The sequence below is a fragment of the Leopardus geoffroyi genome, chromosome A3 (assembly GCF_018350155.1).
Source record: "Leopardus geoffroyi isolate Oge1 chromosome A3, O.geoffroyi_Oge1_pat1.0, whole genome shotgun sequence".
NCBI lineage: Eukaryota > Metazoa > Chordata > Mammalia > Carnivora > Felidae > Leopardus > Leopardus geoffroyi.
In genome coordinates this window covers 78,447,068-78,468,853 of record NC_059336.1, presented here as the reverse complement: position 1 = coordinate 78,468,853, position 21,786 = coordinate 78,447,068, and the positions used below count along the sequence as shown (strand labels likewise).

The window sequence follows — 21,786 nt, the reverse complement described above, 5'->3', positions numbered from 1 at the left end:
CAGCAAGGCAAAAAAAAACCTTGTGATAATCCAGTTATATTTGCTATAGTCCCTTGGGTTAGTTCTTCACCTCTGCCAGTATTGAAGCATGCCGGTGGTGAAGCTGTTTTTAAGAGCAGGATGTCATAGCCCAGAAAGGGCAAGTGTGTGCTCTGGTCCCACAGAGGTTGGAACTCCCAATCTCTGACTTGAAGCTGCAATGTGGGCATAGAAATATTCCTATTTGAACTTCCTCCTCACTCCACCCCCAGCCAACAAAGAAAGAAATGCAGGTGCTTGACTGTGACTTTCTGTTCTGCAATGGAAATGGGCTCCTGTGTTTTTGTTTCACAAACATGGTTAAGGTCTGATTTTCAAGGCTGCAAGAGGGAAGCGAGGGTGATGGTAAGAAACCCAGAACTTGGATGCAAATGATGGAGCCATTTTTAATTTGTTCAGTGTAATCAGGTAGGGGAAATTCTATGTTTAAATATAACCAACCACTTTGAACCACATATGGAAGTAGCTATGTAAGAAATGCTTGGTGACGCACTGCCAGAGTTGTAAAATTTGTACCTCTCAAAACAAGGACGTAGAAAAGTTAAGTTTCTCCTGGTGATGCTAACATATCTGCATCGCACTGTGCATGCAATTTCATGTCATAAATAATGGATTTACTGGCTTACCTAATACTCAGGGATATCACACATGTGGAATGTGGCTGAATGAATGTCACCGTGAGACCCTTACTTTTCGTCAGGAGGTTTTCTCCACCTCAGGCTGGGACCAGGCAGGGTCAGGCTGGAGAGAGCCGATGCTACCTGGCCTTGCAACATTGCCTAATGAGCACAAACACTGTTTTGGACTCAAGGATCTTGAGCTCCACAAGCCACAAATCATGAGGAAAGGGAAATCAAGCATTAAGGTCATCCCCAGATTATTATTGACTGGAACGGTCTGGAAATGGTTGGGTCTTTCTAAATGTCGACTGGGGCCTCTGTGAGGTCCAGCGACGTGGTGGTGTTTGCTTTTATTGCTGAAATTTCTCTATTTCAGGTTTTACTTGCTCTGATCCCTCTCAGAATGGGTGTAGAGACTGGCTCTCACCTGGCCTTTTCCTAGAGCTGCAGGAGGTCCTGAGGGAGAGTTTGGTGGCAGGTAATGCATGCAGACCAGGGGCATAGCTTTTACTCAAGTCCATGTGGGCCCTGGGATCAATCACACCTGTCCTAATTTGTCCACTGAGGCGGACTTGGGTGAAGAGAGACTTCAGGGGTAGCAGAGGAGAGAAAATGCAAGGACATCGTGTGTGTGTATGTGTGTGTGTGTGTGTGTGTGTGTGTTGTGACAACTGGAAGGGACAAGTGGGATTCACAGGTCCTGGTGCCCCGAGTCTGGTCCCTGAGGTGATGTAGAGCCCATGAAAATGGGTCCCAAGGCTGACCCCAGGACCTCATCTTTTGGGGTCACCTTCCACTGCACGCTCCTGTCCCTGTGGAACCACCTGGGCTGCTGGGTTGTGGCATATGGACTGGTTTCACTTTCCTTCAATGGGAAGAACTGGAATTGATTGACCAGCAATTTGCTAGTGTGTACGTTTTGCGTGTTGTGCTGGGCTGGGGCCTGTGGAGGACACTAAAGAAATAGAACATCAGCCTTCTCTTGGAAGACTACCAGACATTGGTTACATGATTGTGGATATACATACATTCTAGGGAGTGACCCAGGGCACATCCTGGGTGCCTGGTTTAGAAGATAGAGACCTTAATGGGGGTTTGAAGTCAGGGAAGGTTTCTTGGAAGAGGCTGAGCTGCCTTTCAAAGAGAGGGGATTTTAGACAGGCAGAGAGAAGTGGGGCTAACTCAACAGATGGAGAAAATTCTGTAAGCCCTATGATCATGAGCCCTATAAGGAGCAGGGATCCTAGTGATAGCTTTTTCAGTCTGAGTTCAGGCTCCAATTTTAGCCTTGAGGCAGGTCAGCTAAAGACAAAACTGTTACCTTGCTCTCCTCCCTGGCTGTCCTGTTCACAACTGTTATGACAAATTTTAACCAAATTATACCCCAGAGGCAGGCAGGCAGGCAGGCAGACAGGCAGGCAGGCATCCTTTGCCACTAGTATAGAGAACCGAATCAACCAACCGGGGTTCCTGCCAGAACAGGAAACCATGAGAAGTGTGTGCCTGGCCGCGTCCTCTGAGGCACTTTTCCCACCCTGTTGCTCGAGAGGACAGCCTTGGTATGGCACCTGCCTCACTGTGGATGTGTGGATGAGGCCTCCGGAAGGCAGGAGAGAGTCCTGGCTGGCTTATCTGACATTTGTTGGGTGATTTGTCATTGAAGGCTGTCTCCCTCAGGCAGCTGTGTGCCCCCGGTGAGTGACTTCCTCTCTCTGGACTCAGTTTCTGAATCTGTATACTGAGAGGGGGAGCCAGATGGCCTTGGATGTCCCTTCCAGGTCAGCCTGTTCCTGTCCCTAAAGGCAGATGGAGGCAGGTGGGTAGGGCAGTGGAGCAGAGAGGAATTGAGAGGAATTCCCCAGCAAAGGCTCTCAGGAACCACACAGTTCCCCATTCTGGTGCCACCTGTTCAGAGGGTGTGGGTGAAAAGGATACTGGCCTTGAAGGTCGTGTGGATGGGTGACCAGGCCTCCCCAGATGTGCCCTTAGGCTCTTTGGGGTTCAGATTTGGACTAATGTGGAGCCCTTAGTTAGGCCTGTCTTGCTTTACCAGGAAAAGTTCAGTTTTGTCTTGTGTAGAAAGTTGCCTGTGGTGCCAGGGAGGGAACTGTTGCCCTGAGAGGCTCACACTCAGTCTCATGACTGTAGCAAGGGCTGTGTCATCATGGCCAGGATCAGCAGGGCAGCAGACACAGGTCCAAGCAAGTTCTCCAGGTGCCTCCCATGGACTCTTGGGTCCAAACACAGCCTCATGTCCATAGCACATGATGTCTGAAGAGCTGAGGCTGGAAGACCCTGACCAAGGGCTGCACTGATGCTGGAAGGAAGGTTCTTTGAAGAATGAGGACTAGAGAGAGCACATGACTTGACCAGACGTGCATAGCTACTTGGGGACACAGCTGCAGCTAACTCCAGGTCTCCTGACTCTCTATCATGCTTTCTCTTCCACCAAATTGAAAGGTGGCAAAGGCTTGGTGTACCACAGATTGAAACTTGGACTGATCTCTGGGAATCAGATCATTCTCTAAAAATGTGTCAGAGGAAGTGAGAGTGCAGGGCCTCTCTTCACACATTGGAACTGTAGGTGGGGCACGTGTTCTCAGCTCCAGGCAGGGCAGAGAAAGTTGTGGAAGGGCAGCTGACCAAAAAGTACTTATTTAAGCATTTGTGTGTGCCCAGCCTTGAGCTAGGCGTAGTAGGGCATGAAGGAGCTTTGAGGTTCATACCTCACACAGCAATTTCACTGCAGCTGGCAAGGCAAATTTAACCCCTAAACTAATTGCAAAAGCAACTGAATGCAAGCTCCTGTTTGTGTGATAAAATAGAAGAACATACATTTATATTTGCATAAAAGAAAATCTGAAAGGATACAAAAAGCTAGTAAAAGTGGTTAATTGAGCAATCAGTCATGTGATAAGAACTAGGGGGTGAGATGTTGTCATTTGTATATTTTCATTACCAAAATTTTTTGAACTCTGTGAATGTATCATCTTCGTAAAAAATTAAATATAAACAACAATACTACCAATCAAGAACATGCTGAATTGGGTGACTAGTAGCAAAAGGAATTCAGAAAAAAGAGTTGAGGGGATTTCTTAGAGACTTCTTAAGCTTCTGGAAGATTAAAACTGGAAGGGGCTCTAGGTGTCATTGTGTCTGACTTTCCACTCAATGCTATCAGGTCTTCTATAGTCACAAGACACAGAACTTCCAGTGTCCCTTCCTAAGCCCTGTACCATACATGGACAGTGCTGATCCAGGGATCACAATGCATAAAGAGTTCAGTCTCCGTCCTCAATGGCTTTACGTTCTTCAAGTGCACCTTTAACTGAGATGCCAAGGAGATTTTAAGAGTTTTAGGGTAAAAAACAAAATGATAAGGGGCTTAGAAGGAGGGTAGAATTAGGGAAAGCAGTAGAGTTAAACAGAAAGTAAGAAAGAAGAAAGCGGGCGCCTGGGTGGCGCAGTCGGTTAAGCGTCCGACTTCAGCCAGGTCACGATCTCGCGGTCTGTGAGTTCGAGCCCCGCGTCAGGCTCTGGGCTGATGGCTCAGAGCCTGGAGCCTGTTTCTGATTCTGTGTCTCCCTCTCTCTCTGCCCCTCCCCCGTTCATGCTCTGTCTCTCTCTGTCCCAAAAATAAATAAACGTTGAGGAAAAAAAAAAAAAAAAAAAGAGTAGCTATTCCCTTCTAAAAAAAAGAAAGAAGAAAGCAACAGTGTTTGAAATAACTCTCAAAGGATGGGTGACATGTTGACAATCAGAGCAGGAATGCCAGGTGGAGAGAGTGCAATGTTTAGGAAATAATTCAAGATTGACTGGAGATTGGGCCACCATGGTGGAATAGTGGCATGGAAATCTGGATAGGGATCATGTTGTTGACTATATGGAGTGCCAGTCTGAGGTATTTCTCTGTCTCTCCTTTTTTTAAGTTTATTTATTTATTTTGAGAGAGACAAACAGCGTGAGTGGGGGAGGGGCAGAGAGAGGGTGAGTGAGAATCTTAAGCAGTCTCTGTGCTGCCAGCACAGAGCCTGACACGGGGCTTGAACTCATGAAACCATGAGATTGTGACCTGAGCTGAAACCAAGAGCTGGATGCTTAGCCAACTGAGCCACCCATGCACTCCTGAGGTATCTATTTAAACTTTAATAGAAAATTGGGAATTAATACAGATTTATGAACATGTGCTTGAGTTATTCTTCTTGAGATTTCTCAGTGAGTGAGCATTCTCTATTCCATCCAAGAACGCATGAGGAGAAGCTTCTTGGAAGCAGTAGGAATTGAGCTGGGCCTTCAAGGATCAGTAGAATTTAGAAAGCATTCTTGGTGGAAGAAAGCTGAGTCCAATATCAGTGGGCATCACTGAAGGACTTTGAGCAGGAGAGAGCATGACAATACTGTGCATTGGAAGGACAGCTCTGTTGTGTAATTTAGCATAGAAAGGAGAAAGGATTGCTTGAGGCACAATGGTAGGTAAGGAAGCTTTCTCTATAGTCCCAAGGCAAGACACTGAAGGTCTGACTTAGGTGGCAGTAATGGGAATGGAAAGAAGAAGAAGACTGGAAAGACCCATTCCTTTCCCATCCCAAAGGTCCTCTTTTCTTGGATTTGCAAAAAGAAACTTTTGACCCATTTGCTAGTCCTGAGAGGAGAGACCATTCTTAGCTCAATGCTCAAGGCTCTCTACTTACCAGATGTTTTTCTGGATCTATCTACTCTCTCTTATCTCTCCACTGGCAGGAAGTGGCAGCCATACTTACCCCAGCCCTACTGTTCTTTGGCATATTACTGCAATTTGGATTTCATTTTATAGATGGTATAATAAACCTTTCAATCCTTGGACATCTGCTGCCAGGTTGGAGGAGAAGATGTTCAGTGGTGGTGAGAAGTCACCAATACTAGATTCAATTTTTTCATTTTACATGTAAGGAAACAGAGGCCCAGAGAGTTAAAGGAACATGCTTAAATCACAAAGAGAAGTGGGGAGTTAGGAGCAGAACTAGGTCTTTACACTCCAAGTCCTGGACTTTTTAAAGTATACCTTATAGTTTCTGTTGAAGAATGCTAATATTTACTGAGCACATATTATGTGTTATGCACTGTGTTAAAGCTTTGATATCATCATTTAATCCCCTTAATGACCCTATGAGGTAGGGACTATCATTATCTCTTTCTCTTCAAATGGGAAACCGCAGGTCATAGAAACAAAATAATTTTATCAAGGTCACACAGCTAGGAAGTTGCAAAACCAGAATTTGAATTTAGGTCTGTATAACTCCAAGTATGTATTCAAGTATAAGACCCCCCTTAAAATTATTTGTTAAAATAATTGACAGCCTCAATAGAAGTTCTACTTTTAACATTTACTGTTTGAGAAGATATAGAGGACTCAGTAATGCCTTTAATTTAATCTGTATTTGAATAATCAGTGTCTGCATACATTTTGGAAAATATACATTTGGAAAATAATTGTACGTACATATGCAAGACATGGTGGGTATGAGATTCAGAACCCATCAGTGAGTAGAAGAGGTAGTTTGTGAGGTGTGGGAAGATAGTAGCTTGGGAAATACAGTAAGGTGAGCAATCTCAGTGGAGTGAAATTTTAAAGCTTTTCACTCCGATGAGATTGTTCATCTTTCAGTTCTCTGATGTAACTTGACTCACCAACCTGCAGGTATGAATGAAGTCACACATTTGTTTGGCTCATTACTCCTACCTGTAAAACTCATGACCTTGGGCTCCCCTGCACAATTTCCTACTTATACTTGTACTCCTGGGATGCTGTGAGAGGCAGTATGTAAACAAACTTGTACTTGCTGGTGGACCTTGGATATTTGTCGTGTGTCTTGCTGCTCTCCCCAGTGTTCTGCCAATATACTGCTCTATTGTGGGGAATTAGGGGGAGCGGTGGGCCAGGGCAATGCCTTAGTCTTCTTTGTTAGAAACAATGTGTTACAGAGTTTAGAGAAGCATCTCTATGTAATTTTTAGTTGAGTATTGAGTATTATTTATATTCAAGAAAATACGCAGGGTACAGTGTTCAGGTCAATGAATATTAACCATTGTATATGCTTGTGTAATCAAAAAAGATATAGAATATCCCAGAAGTTTCTCTTGTACTCCTTCTAGTGTCAATTCCCTGATTCTCCAGAGGCAACCACTTTCTAATTTGTCATATTAGATCAGTTTTAACTTCATCTAAGTGGAATTATATAGATGTGTTTGGCTTCTTTCACTTAAAAGAATATTTTCAAGATTCACCCATATCATTGCATTATCAGTAGTTCATTCTTTATACCGTTAAGTTATATCCCATTGTATAGATATGCCACAATTTTTCTATCCTCCTATTGATGAATATTTGGGTTTCCTATTTTTTACTATTATGAATGAAGATGATATTAACACTCTTGTACAAGTCTTTTTGCGGAAGCATGTTTTCATTTCTCTTATATAAATACATAGTAGTGAAATTACTGGGTCATAGGGTAGATGTCTATTTAACTTTATAGGAAACAGCCAAACAGTTCTCCAAAGTGATCATACCATTTCACACTTATACTAAGTAATATGTGAATGTTTTACTTGCTTCACTTGTTTTACTTGTTTCATACTGTCTCCAACATTTGGCATTGTCAGTACTTTTTATTTTAATCATGCTAATAGGTGTGAAATTACAAGATGATGTTGAATACCTTTTGTGTTTAATTGACTGTATCTAATTTTGAGAGATGTCTTTTGGCTATTAAAAAAATAAGGCTGCTGGTTTTTAGATGTTTGATTTGTAGGTATTCTTTATATATGCTAGATACACATTATACATAACTATATATATGTAAATATATGTATAGTTATGTATATACATATTGTTATATATACATATTTTTCCCCTGTCTGTGGCTAGCCCATACATATTCTTTTTTTAAAGTTTATTTATTTATTCTTAGAGAGAGAGAGAGAGTACAAGGGAGGGCAGAGAGAGAGGGAGAGAGAATTCCAAGAAGGCTCTTCACTGTCAGCACAGAGCCTGACAACTTGGGGCTCGATCTCACCAACCATGAGATCATGACCTGAGCCGGAATCAAGAGTTGGACGCTTAACCGACTGAGCCACCCAGGTGCCCTTAGCCTATACATTTTCTTAATGGTGTCTTCTGACATCTAGAATCATCTACATAACAAATTATCCTCCAGTTTCTTTACTTAATGACAATATTTATTTTGCTCACAAATCTATAATTTTGGTAGGACTCATTAGGAATAACTTGTCTCTGCTCCCTTTGATGTCAGCTGAGGTGACTTACTGGCTGGGGCTGAAATCATCTGAAGGCTTGATAACTCATATATCTGGCCCTTGATAATATCAGCTTAGACCTTAGATGGAGCTGTTGACAAGAATGCATACCATGACCTCTCCATGTTGCTGGCTTCCAAAGGTAAGAGCATCTTAAGAAAGAGAGTATGTTTACTTTTTGGAAGATGGAAGCTATTTACTTTTTCCAACCTAACTTCAGAAGAAATATAGAATCATTTCTGCTTTATTCTAAAAGTTGGAGAAGTTACAAACTCACCCTGGTTAATTGACTCCACTTCTTGGTGGGGAAGTGGCAATGTTTTAGAAGACCATGTGGGACTGGAATATTGCTCTAGCCGTTTTTGGAAAATACAATCTTCCTGAGTCTAATTCTAATATGTCAGTTTATCCTTTATTAGTTAGTGCTTTTTATAAGCATCCTAAGATTTTTTCCTACCTGACGATTGCAAAGATATTTTTCTATGTTTTCTTCCAACACTATATGGTTCTGCCATTTACATTTAGGCCTGTGATCCATCTTTCTTGAATTAATTGTTGTGTAAGGAGTGAGGTAGATGTTGAGGATGACATTGTTTTTCATAAAGATACCCAATTGATCCAGTACCATATGTTAGAAAGACTTAACTGTGACACAGGAAACCCTCAAAATCCTAGAGGAGAACACAATCAGCAACCTCTTTGACCTTGGCTGGAGCAACTTCTTACTAGACACGTCACTGGAGGCAAGGAAAACAAAAGCAAAAATGAACTATTGGGACTTCATCAAGATAAAAAGCTTCTGTACAGCAAAGGAAACAATCAACAAAAGTAAAAGGCAGACTGCAGAATGGGAGAAGATATTTGCAAATGACATACCTGATAAATGGTTAGTGTCCAAAATCTATAAAGAACTTATCAAACTCAACACCCAAAAACCAAATAATCCAGTTAAGAAATGGGCAGAGACATGAATAGACATTTTTCTAATGAAGACATCCAGATGGCCAACAGGCACATGAAAAGATGCTCAACATCACTCATCACCAGAGAAATACAAATCAATTCCGTGATGAGATATCACCTCACACCTGTCAGAATGGCTAAAATTAACAACACAGGAAATGACATATATTGGTGAGGATGTGAAGAAAGGGGGACCCTCTTACACTGTTGATGGGAATGCAAATTGGTACAACCACTGTGGAAAATAGTATGGAGATTCCTCAAAAAGTTAAAAATAGAACTACCCTATGACCCAGCAATTGCACTACTAGGGATTTACCCAAAGGATACAAAAATACTGATTCAAAGGGGCACATGCACTCTGATATTTATAGCAGCATTATAAACAATAGCCAAATTCTGGAAAGAACCCAGATGTCCATTTGCCCATCCATGGTTAAAGAAGATATGGTTGTGCTCGCTTCGGCAGCACATATACTAAAGAAGATATGGTATACATATACAATGGATTATTACTCCGCCATAACAAAGAATGAAATCTTTCTATTTGCAGTGGAGCTATTTGCTATTATGCTAAGTGAAATAAGTCAGTCAGAGAAAGACAAATACCACATGATTTCACTCATATATGGAATGTAAGAAACAAAAAAGATGAACGTAGGAGAAGGGAAAGAAAGAGGAAAAAAAAGTTAAGAGACTCTTAACTATAAAGAACAAACTGGGGGTTGATGGAGGAAAGTGGGTGGGAATGGACTAAATGGGTGATGGGCATTAAGGAGGGCACTTGTGTTGAGCACTGGGTGTTATATGTAAGTGATGAATCACTAAATTCTTCTGGAACCAATATTATACTATATGTTAGCTAACTAGAATTTAAATAAAACTTTGGAAAAAAAGCCACTTTGCAAGAAAAGTTGAAGTCAATTAACCATATATAAATGGGATGATTTGTGGAATCTCTACATTGTTTTATTGATCTATTTGCTTATTCTTTCATCAATATCAAATCATAACTTTATGATGAGGCTTGAAATCATGTAATAAAAGTCCTCCATATTTGTTATTCCTTTTTATGCCTTTGGATATTCTATTCCCATATAACTTTTAGATTTAGCTTGTAATTTTTTTTTTTCTTGAGAGAGACACAGGTGCAAATGATCAAGGGGCAGAGAGAGAGAGAGAGAGAGAGAGAGAGAGAGAAAGAGAAATGGGACTCACCCAAAGCAGGGCTCATTTTTACCTGAAGTGGGGCTTGTGCTCACCCAGAGCAGGGCTTGAGCTCACCTGATGTAGGACTCAAACTCACTAACTGTGAGATTGAGATCGTGACCTGAGTTAAAGTCAGATGCTTAATGACCAAGCCACCCAGGTGCCCTAGGTTGTGAATTTTTCAAAAAGGCCTACTGGAATTTTGGTTGACATGGCATTGAATCTATAGATCCATTTAAACAGAATGGCTTTTTAACAATATTTGTCTTCCAACTTATGAGCATAGTATATGTCTCCCTTTCCTGACCTCTTTAATTTCTCTCTGTAAAACTTTTTTTGTGTTTTGTATATTTCCAATAGATTTATTTTTAGCTATTTACTGTTTTTAATGATGTTGTAAATAGGATTTAAACATTATTTTCTAATTATTCATTGGTGCTCTATTAAAATTAAATTGCTTTTGGTATATTAACCTTGTATCTTGTAAGTTTGCTAAATTCATTTATTAGTTCTACTCCTTCTTTTAAAGTGTCCATAGCATTTTCTACTGGGCAATCAAATTGTCTGCAAATAATAATGACTTTACTTCTTTTCTAATATTCATGTGTTGTATTTTTTTTCTTGCCTTATTGCACTGGCTAGGACTTCTAGTATATACTGAATAGAAGTGGTGAGAATGGATGTAACTATGATATCACCAGTAGGTTACTTGTAGATTCTTTTTATCAAATTAAAGAAGTTCCTTCTCCCTACCTATCTTCCTAGTTTGCTGAGAGGTTTTATGATTTTTGGTTATTTTTTTGTTTTTGTTTTTTTTGTTTGTTTTTTTAAATGATGGGTATTGAATTGTGTTAATTGCTCTTTCTGTATCTAATGGGAATGAGATGATTATGTAATTTTTTTTGCCTTAATTACATTGAACACTTTTCAAATGTTAAGCTAATCTTGCATTCCTGGATCAACCTCATGGACATGATCTACATCTATATAACTATCTACCTATTCTATATGTGTGAATTTATTTTGCTAATATGTGGTTAAGAATTTTTCATTTATGTTCATAAAGGATGTTTGTTTGCTTTTCTTATAATGTCTTTGTCAGGTTTTGATATCAGTATTATATGAACCTTATGTACTGAATGGGGAAATATTCCCTGTGATTTCTGAAAGTGCCTGTGTAAGGTTGATATGAATTCTTCTTTAAATATTTACATAATTAATTGGTGAAGCCATCTGTGCCTGGTGGTTTCTTTGTTTGTAGGTATTTTATTAATAGTTTAATTTCTTTAATAGACATAGGGGCATTTCTATTTTCTTTTTCTCCTTATCTGAGTTCTATTAAGTTTTATTTTTCAAGGATTTTTTCCATTTTATAGAAGTTGTTGATATTTTGGCATCCATTTGTAACATCCCCTTATTATTCTTGTATATCTGCAGGATTTTCAGTGATGTCTCCTTTTTTGCTCCTTGGTAATTTGTGCTTTTCTTTTGATAAGTTTTGCTAAGGATTTATGTGTTTTATTAATTTTTTCAGATATTCAACTTTCAATTTTTTATTTCTTTGTCTATTCTATTTATTTCTGCTATTAATTTTATTATTTGCTTTCCGAAATCTACCTAATGTTGGTTTTAATTTGCTCTTTTATCTTGATTCTTTTTTTAATGTTTATTTATTTATTTTGAGAGAGAGACAAAGAGAGAGAGCTGGGGAGGGACAAAGAGAGGGGGAGAGAGAGAATCCTGAGCAGGCTCTGAGCTGTCAGTGCAGAGCCTGACCTGGGGATTGAACTCAGGAATTGTAAGATCATGACCTGAGCTACAAATCAAGAGTTGGACACTTAACCAACTGAGCCACCAAGGCGCCCCTTTTTTTTCTTGATTCTTAAGGTAGAAATTTAGGTCTTTGATCATCTCTTTTCTAATATAGGGACTTAAAGCTCTACATTTCCCTCTAAACTCAGCTTTATCTGCATCTCACAAATTTTTTTATGTGATATATATTTTTTTAATTTATTACTCAGAGATATTTTCTAATTTCTCTTGCGATTTCTTCTTTGATTTACAGGTTATTTAGAAATGAGTATTTAAAATTTGAGACATTTCAAGATTTTCTGGCTATCTTCTTGTAATTCATATCTAATTTAATTCAGTTGTGATCAGAGAGAATTATTTTGATATTTTGATATCATTTTGAGCCTTGATAATTTTTTCAGATTTGTTTTATGGACCAGCATGCAGTCTCTCTTGGTGAATGTTTTAGGTGCACTTGAAATTAATGAGTATTTGCAGGTTTGGGCAATAGGGTCAATTATATCAAGCTGCTTGACAGTGGTGTTCAATCCTTATATACTTACTGATTTTTTTTTTTTTATTATATCAATTACTGAGAGAAGGGTGTTAAAATCTACAACTATGAATGTGGATTTCTCTTTAGTTTTGTCAAGGTCTGCTTTTTGAATTTTGAAACACTAGGATGAGTCTCTATGCATTTAGGATTGACCGTTAGATCTTTGTAATGAATTGACCTTTTTATAATTATGGAATTCTCTCTTTATCTCTGGTAATCTGTTTTGTCTTGAAGCCCACCTTGCCTGACTTTTATATAGCACACTAGCTTTCTTATACTTAGTGTTTATATAGAATATCTTTTTCTTTTCCTTTTAATATATTTGTGAATTTATATTGAACATATGTTATTTTTAAATAACATGTAGGTCAGGCTTACCTTTTTTACTGAGTCTGACAATTTTTGCTCTACTCTTGGTGTGTTTAATCTGTTTACACTTAATATAATTAAATGTATGATGGATTTAAATCTACCTCTTGGCACTTTTCCAATCTGTTCTTTGTTCTTTTCTTCCTTTTCCCCCTGTATACTTTTGGATGAATCAAAAATTTTTTGGTATTCTATTTTGTCTTCTCTACTGACTTTTTAGTTATACTTTTCTTTTTGTTATTTTTATAGCACTTGCTCTTTAGAAATTAAACTACATGTCTTTAAATGGTCACAATCTATCTCCAAACATGTTCATAGTTTTTTTTTATGAACAATGTAAACAAGTCTTATAGCAAGATTTCATGGACCTGCTTCTTGCCCTTTATCATCTTGTTGTTATATATTTTACTTCTATTTATGCCATAAGCCTCATGATGTATTATCATTATTTTTGTTTTAAAAAATCAACAATTTTTATGGAAGTTTTTATATATAATATACATTACAATTTGTATATATATAATATACATGTATATATACAGAATAAAAATATATTTTATATACACACACCTAATTTTGGGGGGCATTTCTGTGGTCCTGGTTTGCTGCAGACAAATTCTCTCTGTTTTTGTCTATCTGAAAATGTCTGTATATTGCTTTTATTATTACAGAATATGGAGCATTAAGTTGATAGGTTCCCCTCCTTGCAGCACTATAAAAAGTTGTTTCAGTTTTCTAGCATTCTTATTGTTGTTTCCTGTGCATTATAAATCTTTTTTCCTCTGGCTACTTTTGTGAATTTTCTTTTTATCTTTGAGTCACAGTTTAACTATGACATTTTAAGGTATGGTTTTCTTTGAATTTGTCCTGCTTGAGCTTCTTGGATGTACATGTTAGTTTTGGAAAGTAGAAAAAAAATTTTTTTTACACTTATTTATTTTTGAGAGAAAGACTGAGACAAAGAGTGAGCACGGGAGGGGCAGAAGGAGAAGGAGACACAGAATCTGAAGCAGGCTCCAGGCTCGAGCAAGTGTTCAGCACAGAGCCCGACGTAGGGCTCAAACCCATGAACCGTGAGATTGTAACCTGAGCAGAAGTCGGATGCTCAACCAACTGAGCCACCTAGGCACCCCTTGACTTTATTTATTGAAAGGAAGGAAGGAAGGAAGGAAGGAAGGAAGGAAGGAAGGAAGGAAAACACATTTTCCCTGTTATCTTTCTCTTTTTCTTCTAGAACTTCAATTACATGTTTTCTAGACCCTTTGATATTATCCGTTGTTTCTTAATTCTTTTTTCCCCTTATTTTACTGTTTGGTTTTTTTTTTGGGGGGTAATTTCTATTTTGTCTTTAAGGTCATTGATTTCTTCTTCTGCTATATCTAATTTGATGTTAAATTTATTAAGTAAATTTTTATTATATATTTTTTTTCATTTCTATTTTTTCCATTTGGTATTCTTTAACTGTCACCTTCTGTCTTCTGAAGTTACTAATCTGTTTATGCATATATTTTCTCCACTAGATTCTTTAAAATATTTGTCACTGTTGTTTTAAAGTCCCTACCTGGGTCATTTCTGGGTCTTTTTCAATTGACTGTTTCCTCTTTTGACCATGGGTAAGATTTTCTTGTGTTTTTGTACCTTTCATATATCTTGATGTGTGGAGACATTTTGGGTGGAGTAACAGTAGAGCAAATAATATTCACCTCTAGCAAAGGGGATCATCTTTTTTATCTGAGGGCATGTGTGAGGGAATTGAGTCAATTTCATATGTAGTTCAATGAGTCTGGGCTTGATCGCAACTTAAGTTAGATTGATTGTGCTCCTGGCTTAAAACAATTTAAGAAAAAAAATCAAGTCTTGCTTTAGCAAGATTTAGGATCTGAATACTGGTGAGATTCCAGAAAATTCTTTATGCTGTATAATCCGGCTACCAGCTTCTACCTCTTCCACTGGAGAGTATTCTTTGCTCTCCAATTTTGCCTCCAGCTTTCTGCGTCTTGAGAGTTCTCTGTATCCCCTGATGTGGTGTCCACATCTTTTGGAAGATGGCTGCAGTGCACTTGATGGAAGCCCAGAGCGCCTCAGAGTGATTTCTCTCAGATCTCTTGCCCCATCCATAGCTTCAGCCTTGCATTTGGGGAAGGCTGTGGGCACCTCAGGGGGATCTGTATCTGTGTCTGCTCTCTTGCCCTCCCAGCTCTCATCATACTACATCTGGGCCTAGATGAGAACAAGGGGAGCATATTGGCAGGTAGATGCAGATTCACAGTTTGGCTGGGGTTCCTCAAGGTTCTAATCTGTCATGCCAACCAACTCAGTACTATGTTTGACAACTTTGGTTGGTTTCTCTTTATTCCCATCCATGGCAGATTCCTCTTTCTCTACTCCTTCACCAGTGATGAAAGCATCATAGCTGTCTTCTTGCTAGGAAGGAATCATCACTTTTTGAAATTTAGTTCATTTTCATTTCTTGGCATCTTAGCTCTCTGACTGCTTTTGTATTTTGTAGCTTATCTGGATTTTTTTCACTGTTAGGGTGGAAGCAACAGTCTCGTGATTCTCTGCATTCTAATTGGAAGTGGTGCTTGGTTCTTTTTATTTTCATTTACTTCCTGTGTCCAGGACTTAAACACCTATGCATTGTAGCTGGGATAGGGATTGGTTTGATTGACTTGAACTCAAAATCTTTACTCCCTTTCTTTGTGGAAGGCTTTCTCTTGGGTGAAACTCATAATTTCTGACTCCATCTCTCAGGAGGAGTTGTCCTTCTAAGAGGTTCTCAGACACTATTAAATGGGTGTCTGTTGGGCCCACCCTATCAGTGTCACAGAGATACCTACATCTCACTCTTCAAGGTGTGGCAAACTCCCCCATCCCTCAGGTACACAGTGTATCATATTAAAGTAAGAATAAGAGAGGGGTGGCACTTTAAGAACATTTTCAGATTGGTGACATCAAGGCCTATGGGAATGGGAGAGACCTTAGGGGTGGGGTGGGCTTAGGAAACTCCTACCTACTAACATTTACTTGATATCTACTTGAAGTCACCCTCTTTCACAGTGGTGGCCCTTGACATAGATATTCTCACTTTACAAATAAGGAAGCTGAGACTCAGAGAGATTATACAACTTGCCTAAGTGGCAAACTGGGGATTTGAACTCACAGCTGACCCACTCCAAAATTAAGGTATTTTTGTTCTTTGTGAGTTTTTTTTTGTGTTGTTATTTTGTTTTGTTTTCTTCACCAGCATGGAGGAAAGCACAGCAGAAGATGGGAATGGGCAGACCACTGCATCCCAGTCTGGGGTTGGATATTGCAGATATTGGCCATGAAGTTGGAACCAGCATGAGGGCTTTAGTTTCTGAGACTAGAGCTCTTCCTATTAGGACCCTACCATAATCAAACCATGCATTCACTGGGTGACTTTGAGCAGTTTAATTTTTTTTTTTTGAATATCAATATTTTTTTCTGAAAATCTGAGCTTCCCCAAATCCTTTGAAAACACTTCTAAAGGATATTGGAAGCAGATCCTCCATGGGTCTTCTTTTCAGCAGGCCTCTTTCCCATTGACTGGACTTGCAGAAAGTAAAGGAGAGAAAATAGCAGCCCCCACACCCACCCCAACCTCTGCTCATCCCAATCCACACAAGCCTTCTCTCCATGCCAGAGGCCACCTCGCACTCGGCCTCTTCTCCCTGGCACTGCAGCTAACGCAGGAAAAGCCAAAGTGTAATTAGTTAATAGCAGAGCTCCTCTGTTAATGGAAAGGGCATTTCAAACTTACTTATGCAAACCGATACTGTAGGGTTTGTCAGAAACTATCAATAGGATGCAACAGAGAGGATTCACAGGTCACTTGTCAAGTGGGGACAAAGCTTTTCTAGCCTATGCTTTGAGAACCAGAATAGTTCTCTGGACCACCTGCTACCTTGGAAGTAAGACTGTCGGGAGAATAGGCTGGGGATCCCTCTTCTGAGCATCTTCCCCCTACTAATAGCCATGTGTATTAGGATGTGTCAGGATTGTGCTACGTACCCAACCAGTATTATCTCAGCTTTCCTTCTCTATAACCTGATGAAGTAGATGTTATTATTGTCCTCATTTTATAGTTGAAGAAATTGAGATTTAGGTATGTTACTTGAGTAAGGTAAAGCAAGTAGTCAGTGGTGGGCCTAGTACTTGAACCCAAGACTACCTGAATTCCCGGTCTAGGTGGTTCACCACTTACTGTGGTACCTCCTCACTGAGCAGTTGAGGCCTTCTAAAACCTGAGTTACTAATAGAATATGACATTTGGATCTTCTTGGGGCTGGTAATTGATCACCATACCTATTTTTCCTCTTCGTGGTCTCATAGCCACACTACCTCCCTCCTCCTCCTTCCTACACATGATCCTCATGCTCTTTTCCCCTTCAGGTGGGCTGAAGCGGTAGTGATTCCTAGGGCAACCTTGTGAGCCATGTCTCAAAGAGGGTGGATCTACAAGTTAGAAAGATTCGGGGTCCTTTATTCACCATTTGGAGGAGAACATTCCTACCAACAACAACTGTATAAGATTCTTTTATTGTGTTAAGCCACGTAGATATGAAGGTTTATCAGTTGCAGCAACCAGTGTTACCTTAAACAATAAAAGTGTTGGAAGGCCACTGAGGACCTGAGGGATACTCTATGATTAACCTGCCTATGGGGGTGGGGTTGAGCAAGCTTGGTCTTTGTTGTACAGATTCAGGTTTGGGTGCAGCCTTCACCACAGATTAGCTGGGAGAGCTTGACCAATTCATTAAATTTTTCTGAACATTATTAGTTTTTAAGAATGAGAATGATATTTACATAATTATAAATTTAATTCAACAAGTTATATTATAAATTTAGTTAACAAATTTTATTGAGCACTTACTACATGACAGTGGTTTTTCTAAGTGTTGAGAACAAAGAATCCCTGCCCTTATTAGAACTTACACTCTGGTGGAGAGAGGGCTGGACAGTCAATAAATAAATAAATAAATAAATAAATAAATAAATAAATAAGTCATGTGGTGATCAGTGATCTGAAGAACTAATAAAGCAATAAGGGGAGATAAGAATACCAGGAGTAGGAATACCAGCAGGTGGTCTTGGAAAGCGTCTCTAATTAAGGATGCTTGAGCCAAGACCTGAAGGTCATAAGAGAGTCAGACATGCAGGTATCTGGGCAGAGTGCTTCAGGCAGAGGGACTGGCAAATTAAAAGGCCCGAGGCTGAATGGTGCTTGGCATGTTGGAGGAGCAGCAGGGTGGCTGGTGCAGCTGAAGTGCTGAAGGCAAAGGGTATGTGTGACAATGTGGGGGAAAAGCATCTAGCACAATACCTTTCAATAAATGTTAGAGTTCTTCCTTCCTGTGTGATGGCTTTGTAGTCACCCTCAGAAGTCCTCATTGCCAAAAACAAGCAAACAAACAAACAAAAAGTGAAGCATATCAAACACAAATTTCCTTTATTGAGGGGCTGATGGTTGGAATTTTACCAGGGAGTATTGTTATTTTAGTCCAAGGCTTTGATTCTGGCAAAGGATAAGATTCTAAGCCATTTTTCATTATTATACTTTAAAAGCGTTGATTGCAAGTTTGCGCTCTGAGAGAAGCAGTTGAGACAAGAGGTAACTGGGAGTATGGAAAGGAGTGAGGTAAAGGTTGAGCTACAGCTGGTGAATGGAGGGAGCAGGGAGATCATGACCTGGCCTGAGGTCACAGTTTGAAGCTCTTCTGTGTTGTAGCTTTATGTGGGTGTCAAAGGAACTTACATCTGAAAACATCACTGATTCAAAGAAAGGATTGCTCTTAACTTACAAGGTTGCCTTGCACTGAAAGAATGAGTTCCCTATGTTCCCAGGAAGGCATGACCCTTGTCCTCTACCCGGTCACTAAAGACCAGCAGAGGAAAGAGTCTCCACAGAGCATGGACAGGTGTCAAAGGTCTGTGTGCCCCGAGGCTCCCGTGCCCTTTTCTCCTAAAATGCCCATGGTCAGCACTTGTAGTTTCAGACAACAGAAATCACTTTGACTGTTTCAAGAAGAAAATGGATTTATTATGTGATATTTGGTTCCCAACAGGATCGTTGTCAATTGGGAGAGAAGCAGGTTCAAGGTTAAGCTTCCAGGAAAAATGCCTCAACCATAGTACAGAATTGGTCTGAAGGTGAAACCACCATTATAGCTGATGAGAATTCAGTGCCAGGAACTGGCCGTCTCTACTGCATGCATTGCTGCCTGCCTCCAGCATTAGGGCCACTTTTGTGTCTGGAGCTGGACCTGGTCTCCCAAGTCCTGATGCCTCTGGGTTCTTGGCAGAGCTGGGCTCCTCACATTGCACACTTGTTCATCTCCAGAACAAAGTCTTGTGTGGATGTGTGTAATGACAGAGCTAGGTCACAGTCCTGCATCTTAGTTGCAAAAGATGCTAGGAGTTTTTGTGACTATATTAAGGATGCAGGGCTGATATCATGGGAATGTCCCCAAATATAGAAAGGATTGGTAAAGATAGGGCCAGTGTTTCTTGCAGAGATTATCTACCAAAGGCCCTTATGAAAATTCAAAGTTTGTATTTAGAACAAAAGGCTTATATGACCTTATGGGGCCCTAGAAGAAGGATGTCTAGGAAGATTGCTTTGGCATGGAGTAATAACCCAGTATGGCAACCTTGACTAAAGCATGGCAGAGAGGCATGCTGGGGGTGGGGTCTTCATGAGCATGGAAGCAATCTACCAGGCAACTGGAACGAGCCTAATGCAAGCTTATGTGGGCTTAGTCTTTGTTTTTTTTAAATAAATATTTATTTATTTTTGGGAGAGTGTCAGTGGGGTCGGGGCACAGAGAAGGGAGACAGAGCATCTGAAGCGGGCTCCGTGCTGACAGACTGACAGCATCAAGCCCGATGTGGGGCTTGAAATCACGAACCTTGAGATCGTGACCTGAGCCAAAGTCAGACACTCAACCAATTGAGCCACCCAGGTGCCCCCTGGGATTAGTTTTATGATAGTATCCTGCCCTGCAAAGAGAGCAAGACCTTCAGGGGAAATGGCAGGGAAGGCAAAAAACCCATCTGACTTTGGTTTGTGTGCGGATTTAATTACTGAGGTATCCTGATGCCTGCATAAACTCACAGCTCAGAAGAGTGAAGAATTCTTTCAGAGAAAGCTTTGGTAAACAGAAGCCTGTAAGGGCTTAGAAGTGCTTAGAAGTGCTTAGAAGAACCTGGGGATGTTTTCCATTTATTCCAAGCTGGACTCCAAACAGATGTATATGTCTTTCCCTGCCCACTGAGAAGGCCTCTTCCTGTCCTGGGTCAGTAAACTGCAGGTTTGAAAGAGATGACATCCATTTCTATTTTCTGATCCGACCTGATAACCATTTAGAATTTTTGAATAAATTTTGGATTGGAACCCCCGTCTTAAAGTGCAATGCACGAGTTAGAACTTCAAGATGAGTCAGTAGTGAACGCCCCACATAACTCAGACACAGATGACTTTGGTGTCCCCCAAAGCACTTTCCCACAAAAGGCAAGATTCTCTTGGCAGGGTAGGACATGATCAGAATGAACTTTATCTGCTGTTTCCAAACTTCTTGCCTTGCCTGGGCCCTGTGCTCTCTCACTCCCTTGTTCGTACCGCTGTGCCTTGTCTTCTGTGGCTTTGCCTATCTGGCTTGCCATCTTTCAAGGCAGGCCAAAGGCCTCCTTCTCCATGAAGCTTCTAGTCTGACTATTTTGTGAGTGGGATACAGAGCAAAGGTGCTTTGGAAGTTCTGGAGGCCCGTTTGGTTCTGCCTGTTGGACCGCAGAAGCCCTGAAAAGCCCAATTCCTCAAGATAGCACATTGACTAGTTTGGTCCTTGCCTTGGTTTTAATTTCCCTGCTAAGTTTCTGTTCTCGAGCAACATATGCCCCCCTTTCTCTACTTCAGTAACCTCAGTGGTAGCTCTCACCATGTTAAACAACGGTCTGATTTGGCATGGAAGAAAGCAGTCAGTTGTTTCCCGTAAATCTTAATGTTTTAGGCCCTGGGAACATTTTAAGTAACTATTTAATGAGAAGACTTCTGGTGAAGCACAGGTAAGATCTTAAGGGCTCTAATTGCTCCCCAGAGAAAGCTGTCAGGGTTAAGTAACCTCATTCAGGTTGTGTACGTGGAGCAGGATGAGCAAAACAAGGCAGAAGTGAGGAGCAGGGGCTGCAGGGGAGACGTCCCCAAACCTGGTGCATGAAACCTCTTGGACCTGGAAGCTTCCTAGACTGTACGATGAGCTGTCAACAATTAATACCTGTTGGCTGACTGCTATGCCCCCAAATGGTCAAACAAATGACTGACTTTTTCCTGGGCCTCCTTGCCTTCTAATTTGGAACCCAAATTACAGTTCTTTCCTCTGTTCTTTCATTTAAATACAAAACAAAGCCAGACAAAACCAAACCCCAAACTCTGTTTTCCCTTCTAATTCCCACTTGAAGTTTTTATTTGTGCATCATTCATTTGTTTATTCACGACACAAGTGTTTATAAAACATCTTCCTGGTTTCAGGCACCACTCGAGGTGCTAGGGATGCACTCAATTATTCACCATAGATTTAAGGGCAATGAAACGAAGTTAGGCACAAGAGGCAAGAGAACAGATAGGGACACCACATCTGCTGGCGGGGGGTGACTCCTAACATAGAATCCCAGAGTGCTGGTGTTTGGGGTGAGCCAGTACCCCCACCCCCAAGGGAAGGATGTGCATGATATGAAGGGGGATTCTGTCATGTAATAATGTTTACTGTGTGTCTAAGGCATGTGCAAAGTGAGGCACTTACAAAATGGGGCTCGAATTGACTTCTGATTTAATGGAACCAAAAAGCTCTTTGTGTGGGCCTTCCCCTCTCCAGCCAAACAGAGGTGGTCTGTTCACTTAGGCAAAAACCCCTGCAGCCCCCTCAT

The 21,786-nt window shown here is 40.4% G+C and overlaps 1 long non-coding RNA gene across 1 annotated transcript in view; it reads left to right on the top strand.

The window, feature by feature from the left end:
- Positions 1-2,209: 2,209 nt before the first annotated feature.
- LOC123580821 overlaps positions 2,210-21,786 on the top strand; it is a 34,286-nt gene continuing 14,709 nt past the window's right edge. Inside the window, exon 1 of the long non-coding RNA XR_006703479.1 lies at positions 2,210-2,353. This is a non-coding gene — a long non-coding RNA (uncharacterized LOC123580821). The remainder of the gene's footprint in view (positions 2,354-21,786) is intronic.